Here is a 14,140-nt window from a genome sequence, read left to right on the forward strand (position 1 = left end):
CTTGACCCGCGGGAACGTTTCTGCTCACACACGTTTGGCCTCCCGGTTTGACCCACATGCAGGTTAGGAGGCCTTCCTCTGTGCTGGCCACGTGATGAGCCCAGCTGGACGGCGCCGGGGCGTGGCACCAGCTGGGGGATGGGCAGAGCAGTGGGGTTGGGGGTGCAGGAGCCTCTGCCACAGCGATGCTGATTGGTTCCCCCAGCGTCCAGCACCCTCGCGTCTCCTGGGGTAGCCGGACCGTGGTCTCATCATGAGTCTTCAAGTTTCAATAAAAACGCACTTCTGTGGAGAAACGTGGGCAGATGTGGGGGCAGCCCACACAGGAGAGGGCAGAGGGCTGGAGACGCGGGCCTCAGTGTGTGCGTGTGGGGGCGCCGGACGCGGGGCCGCATGTGGAAACCTCTGGTGCTTTCTTAGGAAGGCGAGTGGTCGGACCCTGAGCTTGGCAGCTCCACCCCTGGGTATTTCTCCACGAGAGATGAAAGCAGTTGTGCAAAAGCTTGCCTGGGAAGGCCCACGATGGTGAAAGACAGGAGCCATCACGTGCCCGTTAGCGGGTGACAGGATGAGGAGGTGTGGTCTGTGGAATGCCACACTGCCCAGTGGGAGGGCCTACGCCTCCTGACGCGTATCCAGCACGAGGGGCCTCAAACGAAGCCCATTACGAAGACCGCTTTAAAAAATTAGCTTACTTTATTGTTATTTAAGGTTTTATTTTCATTTTATTTGAAAAACATAGAAAAAGGGAGAGACAGACGGACACACGGATCTTCTCTCTGCTGGTGCACTCCCCAGATGCCTGCAACCACCAGGACTGGGCCAGGCTGAAGCCGGGAGCCTGGGTCTCTCCCGCAGTCTCCCCACTGGGTGGCAGGGATGTGCGGACACCGGCCATCGCCTGCTGCCTCCCGGGGTGCAGGTTGGCGGAATCGGAGCAGAGCCAGGCCTCACGCTCAGGCCCTGGGCTACGTCTCCCAAACCCTGCACGTGAAATTCTCGGACAGACGGGATGACGGAGAGCAGACTCGCGGTTGCCTAAGGCCGAGCTTGGGGGCGGACGGCAAAGGGGCCCCCAGAAGTTTCTGGAGCCATGGAAAGGTTTCAGAGCTGGGTTCGTGTGTAAGTTTACTGAGAACCTTCCAGCTCTGGCACGTTCGTTGCAGTCCCAGAAGCGCGCTTTAGGAACAGCTGGCATCCTCTGGGTGCGGGCCGCACCCCAGGACCCGGGGCTGGACGCCGGGCTGGACCCCGGCCCTCGGCGATTGCGGCCGCGGCCTGCAGGGCGTCGGAGGAGCAGCAGAGGGCGCTCCGCACCGCGCCCGCACCGCGGCCTTCCCTCCCGGCGACCCCGCAGACCCCGTCCATCCGTCAAATCCCCCGCACTCCCTGACCCGGCGACCCTTTAAGAGCAGTTTGTCGTTGCTCCCGAAGGGACGCGTGAATGACCCGCAGACGACGGCCCTGCGGGACGCAGCCCCAGCGAGCCCTGCAGGCAGGGGCTCCCGGGAGATCCCCGCAGCGGCCCGGGCCCCAGGGGCTCCAGGTGCGGGGCCGCGCGGGAGCCCCCCGGCCTGGGGCGGCCTCGGCCCGGCTCCCCGGGTCTGCGGAGGGGGCCTGGGGGCGGTCTGAGCCGCGCGAGCCGTGGACTCCAGCGCTGGGCTGGGCGCGGGGCTGCCCGGAGGCGAGGGGCTGGCGCGGGGCTGCCAGGAGGCGCGGGACTGGTGCGGGGCTGGCGCGGGGCTGCCCGGGGGCGCGGGGCTGGTGCGGGGCTGGTGCGGGGCTGGCGCGGGGCTGCCCGGGGGCGCGGGGCTGGTGCGGGGCTGGGCGCGGAGCTGCCCGGGGGCGCGGGGCTGGCGCGGGGCTGCCCGGAGGCGCGGGGCTGGTGCGGGGCTGGTGCGGGGCTGGTGCGGGGCTGGGCGCGGGGCTGGCGCGGGGCTGGCGCGGCTGCGGGTCCGGAGGCCTCGGAACCCGAGGAGAAGCCGGCGGGACCTGGGCAAAGTGGCGGGGCGGGGGGGTTCCCGCCGCGGCGATCCGACGGGACGGGCAGGCGCGCGCCCCGCGGCCTCTCACGCGTCCGACACGAGTCCACGCGGCGCGGCTGTCTTCCCCACGGCGCGCGGACGAGGCGGGAGCCCGTGCGGCCTCAGGTAAACCCGCCGCGGGGAACGGAGGCGCGCGCTGAGGACGCGGGGAGGGGCCTGCTCGTGGGGCCAACGCCCCCGTCCGTGGATCCGGGGGTTCGGGCCCCGGGGCCGCCCGCTGGGACGGGAGCCTCCGCAAAAGCAGGTGAGGAGTCAGACGGCGGAGGCCGGGCGGGCGCAGGCCGGGGCGGCTCCGGCTCGTGGAGAGAAGCGGTGTTGCACGCGCGTGGAAAACACACGCAAGCGGCTTCAGAAAGCCCTTGGGACAAACGGAGTTAAACAAGCCCACGGGGCCCACGCTGTGGCGCGGCGGGTTAACGCCGGTATCCCGTGTGGACACGGGTTCAAGTCCCGCTGCTCCAGTTCCGGTCCAGCTCCCTGCGATGGCCTGGGAAAGCGTAGAGGATGGCCCAAGTCCCTGGCCCCCTGACCCACGTGGGCTCCCGGCTTCGGATCACGTTGCGGCCATCTGGGGAGTGACCAGCGGATGGAAGACCTCTCGCTCGCTCTCTCTACCTCTCTCTGTAACTCTGTCTTTCAAATAAATAAAATAATTTTTTTAAAGACAAGCTTATTTTGGTGCAAAAAAAAAAAAGTTGCAATCCAGACACATCCCCCCCCCTTATGTTTTTCTCATGAACTTTTTGAAGACCCCTCGTAAGCGTGCATTTTAACATTTTTTTGCACCAAAAAAACCCCTTTAGTTCCATTTCCCCATTGGCGTTTGCAATGCCCTCGTGTGATGAATGAAACATGTGTCTAATAAATTAAGCACAAGGTACACTGGGAAAGCGGGGCACAGTAGGAACCCGGCCGTCTCGCGGAGGGCCTCTGCTGGCCGCGGGCCGCACGCTGTCCTCTGGGAGGCAGAGCCGGCCCCCCGCAAGGTGGCCAGGACAGCCTTTGTCTCGCTCCGGTGTCCCGGCTCTGGCGAGCGGGAACGGGGCACCTGTAGGTGGCGCCAGAGGCCAAAGACAGAGCCGCTGGGAGACGCCCCGGTGGGGTGCGGCCAGGGCTCTGAGACCCCATGTAGGCAGAGGTCCCCGTGCAGGTCTTTTTATTTTATTTTTTTAACATAGAACTCAAAATGCAGTTTTTACTTAAGCAGTTACACGAATGAGGCTGCTTTTAAGTTTCTTCACTGGCAACCCCATTTTAACCATTGAACGAATTGTACTTCAATGGACAGCAGTAAAAGTGCAAACATTCACACTTGAACATGGAAACATGGAGTAACAGCACAACAAGAACAGGAAGTATTTTCATTACCAAACAGTTGACAGATTCCCAGACACTTTCCGAGGCTACGGAGACCCCGCCCTCGGAGGCTGAGTCCGCGCCTGTCCGGCAGCACTGAGGGAGCACGCAGAGCAGCGCTGGGCCACCGTGGTTCACGTTCGAGAAACAGAGTTAAGCCTCAGGCCACCACCTGCCAACTTAACATCGCCAACGCAGTGACAAGCACTCATTTCATGTTTTTTCTTCTGAAACTCAACAAGCGCGTTATCACTTAGGCACACGGAATAATGCCAAGTCTTCTTCCTTATAGCAGTGCACTTTAAAATCCAGATACTCTGCATGTACAAAGGCTCCCAAATACAGTACAGCCATGAAGTTTCTTCTTTGTGCATCCCATTGATTTATGGTTATTTTACACAGATAAACGCAGGACACTACTCCAGATTATTGGGCAAGAAGAATGTCAGTGTGTCACTACCTGTATTTAAGTATGAGCACACCACGGCCACGGCCACGGCCACGGCCTCGGCCACGGCCACGGCCTCGGCCACGGCACGTGAATGCCCTCACACGCCCGCCACTGCTCCCGGGCTTCCTCTCCACGTCACGGGAGCGAGTGTAGTGGACGTCGCTGCGTCTCAACCTATCGCTGAGAGTTCCTGTATTAATGGAACATCTACAGTCTCAAGCTGGTTTTTTCTTACTCTTCACTAACTAGTTCAAACACAGTATGTAATGTTCTAAATTTTTATAAACACTCGATTAAAGGTCTCTAAAGTCCCATCAGTGGGTAAAATAGTAACGAAAGATGACACGGAGAGTGTTTTTGAGACTGTTTGTTTCCTAACTAGAGAAGCCGTGGGATTCGCAATGAACACAGATTCAAGGGGGCGTCAGCCGTGCTGTTCTCGTCCACAGTAGTGCACGCAGCTGGGAGAAGAGGGATTCCAGGAGGAAGGTCTGGCAAACACTGGGACGCTGGATGCTCACACACAAAAGGTCCACAGCGCTTACAAGCACTCTCATTATTTTCATTCTTTAAGTAGTGCAAACCTTTGTTTCATTTCTACTTTTATCCAGAAGAAAAAACCTAATTCATCACATAATGAATGACAACAACCTCAGTTTTCAAGCATTCAAGTACGCAAGCCCGAGGTTTTCTTTTGTGGCAGCAACACACTTACGGATTAAGCTGCAAAGACAGGGAGACGTTCTCTAAAATAACCGATACGCCCGTCTGCCCGAAGACGAAAGAACTAAGGCTTAACAGCGTGCTCACCAAGTGGTGTTAACAACAGAAGGAAAAAACAATGGCCCAATGCCGTCAGTGTCCTCTTTTTAAAAAGTTTCAAAACCAGGTTGCCTTAACGTGTGCTGGGTTCCCAGTAACAGGACATTCTGAAATCTAAGGAGCCACAGAAGGAAAACCAGGGGAAGTTCAGTTTCCCTGCCGTCTTCCCGTGGATGCTCCTATCGGTTACTTAGGGTTTCCTGTGCGCTTTTATGGGAGCTTCCTGCCTTCACCTCTTTCGTATGGTGGCCCTGTTTCTGTGTGCAGCACATCCTTCAGCATCCTCTGCAGGGCTGGGTGGGTGCTGACGAATTCTTTCCGTTTCTGTCCGTCATGGAAGGTCTTTATTTCACCTGCACTCATAACTGAGGGCTCTGCAGGTGCAGTATTCTGGGTTGACAGTTTTTCCTCTTAAGACTTGGACTGCATCTCGCCGTTCTCTAGGGTTTCTGATGAGAAGTCCGCTGTGAGCCTAACTGGAGATCCTCTGAGAGTAACCTGGCGTTTCTCTCGTGCACATTTAGAATCTTTTCTTTATGTTTTACTCTGGAGAGTTTGACTGCAATGTGTCACGGTGAGGATCTTTTCTGTTAGGAGTTCTGTGTGCTTCCTGAACGTGGACACCCCTTTCTTTCTCCACACCGGGGAAGTTTTCTGTAATTATTCCTTCAAAAAGGCCTCTCACCCGTTCTCTCACTCCATGCCTTGAGGAGTTCCTAGATCCCGTATGCTGGGTGGCCTGGTAGAATCCCGTAGATCTCTGACACTGGTTTCAGTTTTCTGATTTCTTCTTTTTTAGTCTGATTGTAAAATTTCCAGAGATTTGTCTTCTAACTTGCATATTCTTCCTTCTGCCTCACCAAGTCTGTTCTTAAGGCTTCCCACTGCATTTTTACCTGATTTGTTGTGTTCTTCATTTCCAGTATTTCATTTTCTCACTGTCATGGGGAAGATGTTCATTCACGTCACGCATGGATCTCTGTAGTGTGTGGGTTCGCTTCCGATTACTTCTAAGTACTCCCTGCTCAGTGTTTCGGAATCCGCTTCCGGCATTTCTTCAGGCTCTCGCTTTCGCTCTGGTACTGAAGTGCTGTGCTTCTTGGAGGCGCCGTGTTGTCTTCCTTATTCCTGGCTGCTGCGTTTATTTTTTGGGCATTTGTGGAGATACTTGTTTTTCTTTGTTTCCCCCTGTGATGGCTTTTATCTTTGGACTATGCCTCTGTGGATTGGGGGAGCGTCCACTCTTCCCGTGAATACCGTTAGGCGTGTGGTCTGGACCCACGCACAAAGGAGAGAGACAGCCAGGACCGGCGCACCCTGCGCAGGCAGAGCCGGGCGAAGTGGCCGGGAGCTGGGTGCAGGATCCAGAGCCTGATGGGTCTGGGCTCCCAGGGGACGTGGCGCAGCTGCCCCCCACTCATGAGGGTAGCTCGGGCCAGCTCAGCCAGCCCTCGAGCTCACTGAACGCCTTTGCACCGAGGACGGCGGTGGTCACCATTCTCACAGCCAGTGGGGCTCCCCGCACGCTTCCCAGCCAGGACCTAGCACACGTCCCTGCCTGAGTCCCACAGGGGGCGGCAGGGCCACGGCTCTCCTCGTCCTGCAGTGCGGGCCAGAACCCAGAGCAGTCTGCCGGGCGGCCGGAGCTGGGTGCCGAGCTGTGCGGGATCAGGCCACACAGGCGAGTTACGCGGCTGTGACATGAAGACCTGGGGCATAAGGAGGCTCCTTGACCTCCTGGTCACGTTGTCTGTCCCTCACAAGTGGCCCAGAGAGCTGTGCCGCTGTGCTTCTCAGGGGTCGGGGTGGGGTGCGGCAGGGAGGGGGCTGTGTGTCGCCACGGTTCCCGTTTGCAGACACGGGAAAGCCACGGCAGAGCACACATGGACTCTCGAAGCCTGTGGCCTGGAGGCGGTGCTCACCGCAGACAGAGCCACGGCCAGGGCCGGTGGCCAGCGCTCGAGTCCATGGAGGGACTGCGGGGCCTGGAACCCAGGGCAGGGAGGAGGCCAGGTCCTCATGGAAACGTGCGTTCCCTGAGTTCGCTAACGCTGCGTGTTAGGAGCCGCTGTTTCTGCTCACGTCTTGCAGCAGCCCTGGCTCGCGGGGCTGCCTGGGCAGGAGGCTCGCGTGGGACGCAGCCCTGGCTCCTCAGAACGGTCACCCCCGGCCTCTCCCGCCAGGGCGGTCTGGGCCCGGCTGGCTCGGGGGATTTTTACACCAAACTTCATTACCTACGTGCAGGCACGTGCCCATAGACACATGACATAGTATGTACCACAACACGACATGCAACGCAGTATAGTGTCATGTCTCAGATACGTGTTTTAAGACAAAATGCAAACACCAGAACCTAACGTTCAATATAGCATTTTAAACGAAGTGGCCAAAGTCTCAGATTACATTCAGAATGCAATCGGTAGGCCCTAAAAATCACACAAGGCTGTTTTGACCAGGCTGCCCGTGTGGGCTGCCCACGTGGCCTGAGGCCCTGGTGCTCGGGCGCTATCCCCAGGCCCCGCCTCCAGCACCCCCGTGTGCAGCCGGCGTGTCTCGCCGGGCGGTCAGGACGGGGGGTGTCAGTTCCTCGTGTGTGTGGGAGCCTCCTGGTCTCCAGTCGAGGCCGGGAGATGGGCTGGGGTGCTCGGGTTGGTGTGCAGCGGGTGGCAACTCTTTCAAGCATCAGAGGCCAGCGTCCTGGAGCGGGGTTTGGGGGGCACCACGGGAAAGATGGCTGCCTGGGGAAGGGGAGTCGGTGATGCGGCTGAAGACGGTGCACACGCTTACCTCTGACAGGAGGTATGTATGCAGGAGCACGTGTGTGTGAGTGTGCATACGTGTGTGAGTGTATACACGTGTGTGTGCGCACGTGTGTGTGTGTGTTTACTGGAGGTCGGCACAGGAGGCCTGCTCTGGACCTCCCCCGGGACTCCAAGGAACAGCCAGGAGTCTTGAGGGTATGCAGGAGTACGTGTGTGTGAGTGTGCACACATGTGTGTGAGCGTGCACACGTGTGTGTGTGTGTGTGTACTGGAGGTCGGCACGGGAGGCCTGCTTGGGACCTCCAGGAACAGCCAGGAGTCCTGAGGGTGGCCAAACACGCTGTGAACAGCTGGTTACTGTTTGGTGATAACTACGGACACCTGGCCTGTGGAGTCGGTGGTGGGATCTCCTGCGTCCTTCCAGAACCTTCTCCTCTCCCCGCACACGCAGGCTGTTGTGGAGCACACGCACCGCCTTGCCGGGTCCACCTTTCCAACGTGGCCGGAGGCCGGCAGCGAGGTCAGCCTCGAGTCTCAGGCCAACAGTGACCGTGCGGCGACTCTCATGCTCAGCGGGTGTGGGGCACCTGAGCTGGGACAGGGCCGGCTCTGCTGCAGGCTCTGCGCTCGGCCTGGGGCCTCCCTGGGGGGCAGGTGCAGGCCAAGCCACCACCAATGGCAAATTGTCTTCACAGGGCCCTGGATGGAAGATGGCGGGCTCGGCTGTGGAAAGCCCAGTGGGTACTGGTTCTAGGCGTGTCTCCAGAGCCCCAGCATTGCCGTCTGTGTGCCCGTGGCTCCGGCAGCCCCAATCTCTCCGGTGATAGAGACCTGCTGTCCCCAGGTCTCTGTGGGCAGTGTCTGTCCCTCCATCCTGTCCCCAGGTCTCTGTGGGCAGTGTCTGTCCCCCCATCCTGTCCCCAGGTCTCTGTGGGCAGTGTCTGTCCCTCCATCCTGTCCCCAGGTCTCTGTGGGCAGTGTCTGTCCCCCCCAGGTCTCTGTGGGCAGTGTCTGTCCCCCCATCCTGTCCTCAGGTCTCTGTGGGCAGTGTCTGTCCCCCCCCAGGTCTCTGTGGGCAGTGTCTGTCCCCCCCAGGTCTCTGTGGGCAGTGTCTGTCCCCCCCAGGTCTCTGTGGGCAGTGTCTGTCCCCCCATCCTGTCCCCAGGTCTCTGTGGGCAGTGTCTGTCTCTCCCAGGTCTCTGTGGGCAGTGTCTGTCCCCCCCAGGTCTCTGTGGGCAGTGTCTGTCCCCCCCCAGGTCTCTGTGGGCAGTGTCTGTCCCTCCATCCTGTCCCCAGGTCTCTGTGGGCAGTGTCTGTCCCCCCCAGGTCTCTGTGGGCAGTGTCTGTCCCCCCCCAGGCCTCTGTGGGCAGTGTCTGTCCCCCCCAGGCCTCTGTGGGCAGTGTCTGTCCCCCCATCCTGTCCCCAGGTCTCTGTGGGCAGTGTCTGTCCCCCCATCCTGTCCCCAGGTCTCTGTGGGCAGCGTCTGTCCCCCAGGTGCCCCAGCGATTGCAATGACAGCCCCTCCACCTGCACACCAGGTCACTTCCCACTTCCTTCCCTGGGAGTGGCCCTTCCTGTGTCGGTTCCTTCGTGGGCACGGGCAGTCTGTGACAGATACACGAGGTGAGGACCCCGTCCCCCCGTCCCCCCGCCTCATCTCTGGATGGCCTTTCTGCTCCCTCAACCTCCTGCCATCCTGGCTTTAGCCCCAGCACGCATCTGTCAGTCACAGGGTTTGGATCTTGGAGAAAGCGCTGTGGGTGGGACCTGCTCACGGCAGCAGTCCCGCTGGTCCTGTGGCGTCACGGTGTGCGTGCTGTTTCTCCTGGGGGTCTGCGGCTTCTCCTGGCCCTGGGTCCTGTCTGGCTGCCGTGGCCTCGGGATCACACGTTGAGCTCCAGGCGGGCGGTGAGACGGCTTCACTGTTCCCTGGCCCCCACTGGCTAGCTGCTGGGGGGGGGGCTGCGACCGACCCCCGGTGGCCTGGGGGCTGTTTGGGACTTCGTCTTCCTCTCTGCTTTGACCGAGAGCCTCAGGCCCGCTTCCCGGTGGCCCCAGCACTGCTGTTCCCGGTGGAGTCCTGGGCTCGGGCCTGCTCTGAGCACGAGGGAGAAGGGCCACACTCCTCCTCTTAGGAGGCGCGCAGAATTCTGCCGGCCGAGCAGCGGACACGCGGGGCGGGGGCTCTCCCAGCCCGTGAGGCCGGCGGAGCAGCGGACACGCGGGGCGGGGGCTCTCCCAGCCCGTGAGGCCAGTGGAGCGGACACGCGGGGTGGGGGCTCTCCCAGCCCGTGAGGCCAGTGGAGCGGACACGCGGGGCGGGGGCTCTCCCAGCCCGTGAGGCCAGTGGAGCAGACACGCGGGGCGGGGGCTCTCCCAGCCCGTGAGGCCGGCGGAGCAGCGGACACGCGGGGCGGGGGCTCTCCCAGCCCGTGAGGCCAGTGGAGCGGACACGCGGGGCGGGGGCTCTCCCAGCCCGTGAGGCCAGTGGAGCGGACACGCGGGGCGGGGGCTCTCCCAGCCCGTGAGGCCAGTGGAGCGGACACGCGGGGCGGGGGCTCTCCCAGCCGTGAGGCCGGCGGAGCAGCGGACACGCGGGGCGGGCGGGGAGGTGGGACACCTGCTGGTGTGGTAGCACACCCACGCCGAGGTCACAGCCACAGAGCCGCGGCACACAGGCGTGGGGAGCGCTCCGTGTGGAAGCTCCGTGTGAGTGCCCGCCCTGTGGGAGTTCTGCCTCGATCGGGACGGAGGAATTGTCCATATTTTAGCTGAAATTGTCTCTCTGTGGGAAGGGGGCAGGAAGCCATCCTAGGAATACATAATGTCGACTACTTTATCACCGCTGTTCTCTGGGGCCCAAGATAACAAAGAGGAAACACTGCTCTTTCTGCTGAGAGTGGGTCTGAAGGAGACAACAGGACGCGGTTTTTCCCACGGGAGGAGTTTGAAGGTAGCAGTGCTGGCAGCGATTCCATGGCCAGCCCAGGCGTGTCTGTTCCTCTTCTGAGTCCATTTCCCTCGTGGTTATAAGACGGCTGCCGCAGCTCCAACAGTCACATCTGTATTCAGAGAATGACGAATGAAGAATGACACTGTTTCCTTTTGTGCAGAAACTTTCCCCAAACCCTGCCCTCTGTCTCTCCTCAGACTTCTGCTCCCAGCTCGTGCACCAGCATGGGACAATGTGGACAGAACCTGAAGGCACGGCCACCCAGAGCTGAGAGAATTCTCTTCTCGTAAGGAAAAGGGCTGGGTGGACGTCGGGAGCAGAGGACCTGCATGTTGGCAAACCACCTCTGCCTGGTGACCCCCTCTGTTAGGGCCGCTCCTCCAGGGCCTCACGGGGGGTGGGGGGGGCAGGCAGGGCTGGGTCCCACCAAGTCCAGGGGTCGAGTCCTACGGACAGGCCCAGCCCCCGGTAGTTGCCCGGCGATGCCAGGCTGCCCCGTGGATGGAGCGCCAGGGCCTGAGGGAGCAGCCCGCACATCTTGGGTGGACGCCCTGTGAGCTGGGGCCTGCGAATCCACAAACCCGCGGGCGTGAGCCCCTGGGGACGGTGCGAGGATGGGCGCTCTCGCTCGGTCTCTGGGGAGTTTTCTGTCACATTAAAAATAACTTTTACTTTGGATAAGTGTAGCAAGAACCGTATAAATAACCCTGCCCTCTCCTCCGGTTCGTCCCTGCTGCTAGCCGATCGCCTGCTTGCTGTCTCGGTCTCCCGTCGCCGGTTCATTGTCTGTGTGTCTACGATCTAGCTGCCGTCTCTCTGCCTGTCTGCGTGTCCATCGCCTGTCAGTCTGTCCAGAGACACAGGGGCAGGGAGAGGGACACGGGCGATGTCCCCGGCGTCATGCACTCGGGAGCCAGGTCAGGCGTCTGCCGCTCCTCTCTCTGTTTTCCTAAGGACATGGCCAGCCTTGCACAGTCTGGGCGCTGGACCTGGCAGCGCACAGTAGCCAGTTCTCGTCCCTATTCCAAGTTCACCTCGGTCCCAGCCACACCCTGGCTGCTCTCTCCGCCCTGCCCCAGGGCCGCCCAGGGCTGCAGTTTTCAGTCGCGTCTTTCCAGCTCTGCTACGGGGCCCGGGCTCCCGGCCTCTCCCTGACATGGCTGAAGAGGCCAGGCCGCCTGGCCCGTGGACTGCCCGCGGTGTGGACTCGCACTGAGGCCTCCCCGGTTCTGTGCGGTGACGTCCACGCTCTGTGGTGGGAGGGCCACAGGAGCGCTGGCTCCGGCCTTGGCCGTCCCCGGCCGCCGCGGCCCATGCTGGCTGGGTGGTGAAGGTGCGTCTCTCTGAGGTCCCTGTCGGGTGCACCTGCCCCTCTGTGAACAGTAAGGGGTGCGCTCACCCAGATATTGGGGATGTGTGAAACGAAACTGGCACAGCTGGTCCTGTGGTCCGTGCTGCAACTGCTCGCTGTGTGTAAATGGGTGGGTGTGGCACTGTGCCGATAAAACTTTATTAACAGAGACAAGGCCATCAACGAACTCGGCCATGCCCATCCCTGTCAACCCACCTCACACCCCCATCAACTGCCCCAGGTCCCCGGAACTTCCCTGTAAGGGTGACTTTCCGTGGAGTCTGAACCTGAAGCTCAGCGGTCGTGATCCCTGGCACAGGCATCTTAAAGGAGGAGTCGGGGGATCGCAAGGGCGCCGTGACATCACCTGGGTTAGAGAGGCCACGCCCCTTCTGTCTGTGTCAAGATTTCCCCCCAAAACTATGGGACCCCGCTGGGCCCACAGGCGTGTCCTGCCGTCTGCGCAGTTTGAGGAGGATCTGAATGACCTCTGGGGGGCGGGGGGGCTCCTGCTCTCCCCCCACCACGCTGATGACCTCCGCTTGACCCTGATGCACACTTCTCTCTCTCTGCCCCTCGTGAGGCCTTGACCACTAGGGGTCACTGTCTAGAATTCCCTTCCCCTGAGGCTGTGGACGGTGGGTCCCGGGAGGAAAGGGGCCGGGGCCGGGGTTGACACGTAGTGCGACGGTTCTGCATTGGTCAGCTCTGCTTCTGCACGGGCCCATGTCGGGCAGGCGGGCTCTGGATGGGAGCTTTGCACTGACAGTCCCGGGTGTCTTTGGGCCGGCGGCCAGGAGGTCAGCTGTGTCCTGTGACAGGAGCACAGGCCTCTGCTGGGTGGGAACATCGTGGCTCATCTTCTCAGGGAGGTTGGGAGGGCCCTGCCGTGGCACTGGGCTGAGACCGGCAGCCACGCAGGATGGAGGCACTGACCAACTTCTACCGAGAGTGCAGCCTCGCTTCCGGGTTCCCGTGGAGAAGCAGGGTGCTGCAGGGAGAATGCCCCCCACGCTGGCCTCCTGCCAGCCCTGGATGGAGGATTAGGGCGCTCAGGAAACTGCCTAGCAGGGAGGGACCTAGGTCCACCCACGGCCATGGTATCTCCTGCCGCCCCAGCCTCCACCGGGTGGTCTGTGTCTGTGGTCCCAGCTCCTGGGGAGCAGGCTGACCTGCAGCTCAGGGGAGGGCTCCTTGCCCCCTCCACCGCCCTAGGTGTGGCCGTGGCTCTGGTCATCTCTGGGCTGCCTCGCCGTCCAGAGCTCAGTCGTGTTTCCCCAGGGTCCACCTGTTGAAGCCAAACCCCAGCTCCTCAGAAGACGTCGGGTCTCTTGGCAGTGATGAAACTGACCTGGTCATTGGGACAGCCCCAGTCCAGTCCACTGGGCCTTCTGAGGAGAGAGATTAGGGCAGGGCGCCCACAGAGGGCCGGCCGTGTGAGGACACAGAGAGATGGTAGCATCTACAAGCCGAGAGAGAGGCCTGGGGAGGAGCCGGCCCTGCCCGCCCTGGACCTGCGGCTGCGGCCTGCGGATCTGCCAGGAATCAGCGTCTCCTCCTGGGTCCCAGCCTGGGATGATGGGATGAGGCTGCAGTGCCCTGAGCAAGCTCACGTGGGTGCCGTCCTCTCAGGGCACCGGGCCAAGCTCCCGCTGAGCTGCCCGGTGCTCCCGTGCCGTGTGCATTACAGGAGAGAGATGGGGAGTGGAGTGGTCGACTCCCGGGTCTCCATGAGGCCAGGATCAGACTCTGCACCCCAAGATTTCCCTGGCAACGGAGCAGCTGCGCCTTCGACCGGGCCTCCCAGCATCAAGTACCCACTTGGCCAGGCTGGGTGGTCCCTCTGCCTCTGGAGACCCCTCAGGGGGCCAAGGGCAGCAGATTCAGTCCCCCACCCCCTTTGCCTTCCCCTCCCCACCCTGTCTCTGTCTCTCTCCTTTCGCATCCCCGTCCCCTCTTCCTGCCACCCCACCAGTGACACAGGTGTGCGCGTCCCTGTGGGCGCTCCTTAGCTGGACCAGGCGGGCCTGTCCGCCACCCAGCGGAAGCACTGAGGCTTTCCCACGGGGGGGGGGTGTGGAGCAGCCGCTGGCTAGGAGGGAGCGCCGGATGGACTTGTGAAAAAGCTCTGCGGATTTCAACAGTTTTCACGCCAAACAAACATCCTTTCATTCCATTTGCTGCGAGCCTTTGGAAGCCCTGCCATCCCTTTTTATATGCAAATAAGCGACCACCTTCATTCACACAGCTCTGCGCCTTTCTTCACTGACTGTGCTTTGAACATGGCATTGGAGCCAACTGCTCATCCTTGTGTTTTTTTTTTAAATTGGAGGATGCAGAGAGGTGCATCTATACCTCTTCAATTTTGTCCTTGTCTTACCGATTGGTGAGCCCTCGTC

The sequence above is a fragment of the Lepus europaeus genome, chromosome 23 (genome assembly GCF_033115175.1).
Source record: "Lepus europaeus isolate LE1 chromosome 23, mLepTim1.pri, whole genome shotgun sequence".
Lineage (NCBI taxonomy): Eukaryota > Metazoa > Chordata > Mammalia > Lagomorpha > Leporidae > Lepus > Lepus europaeus.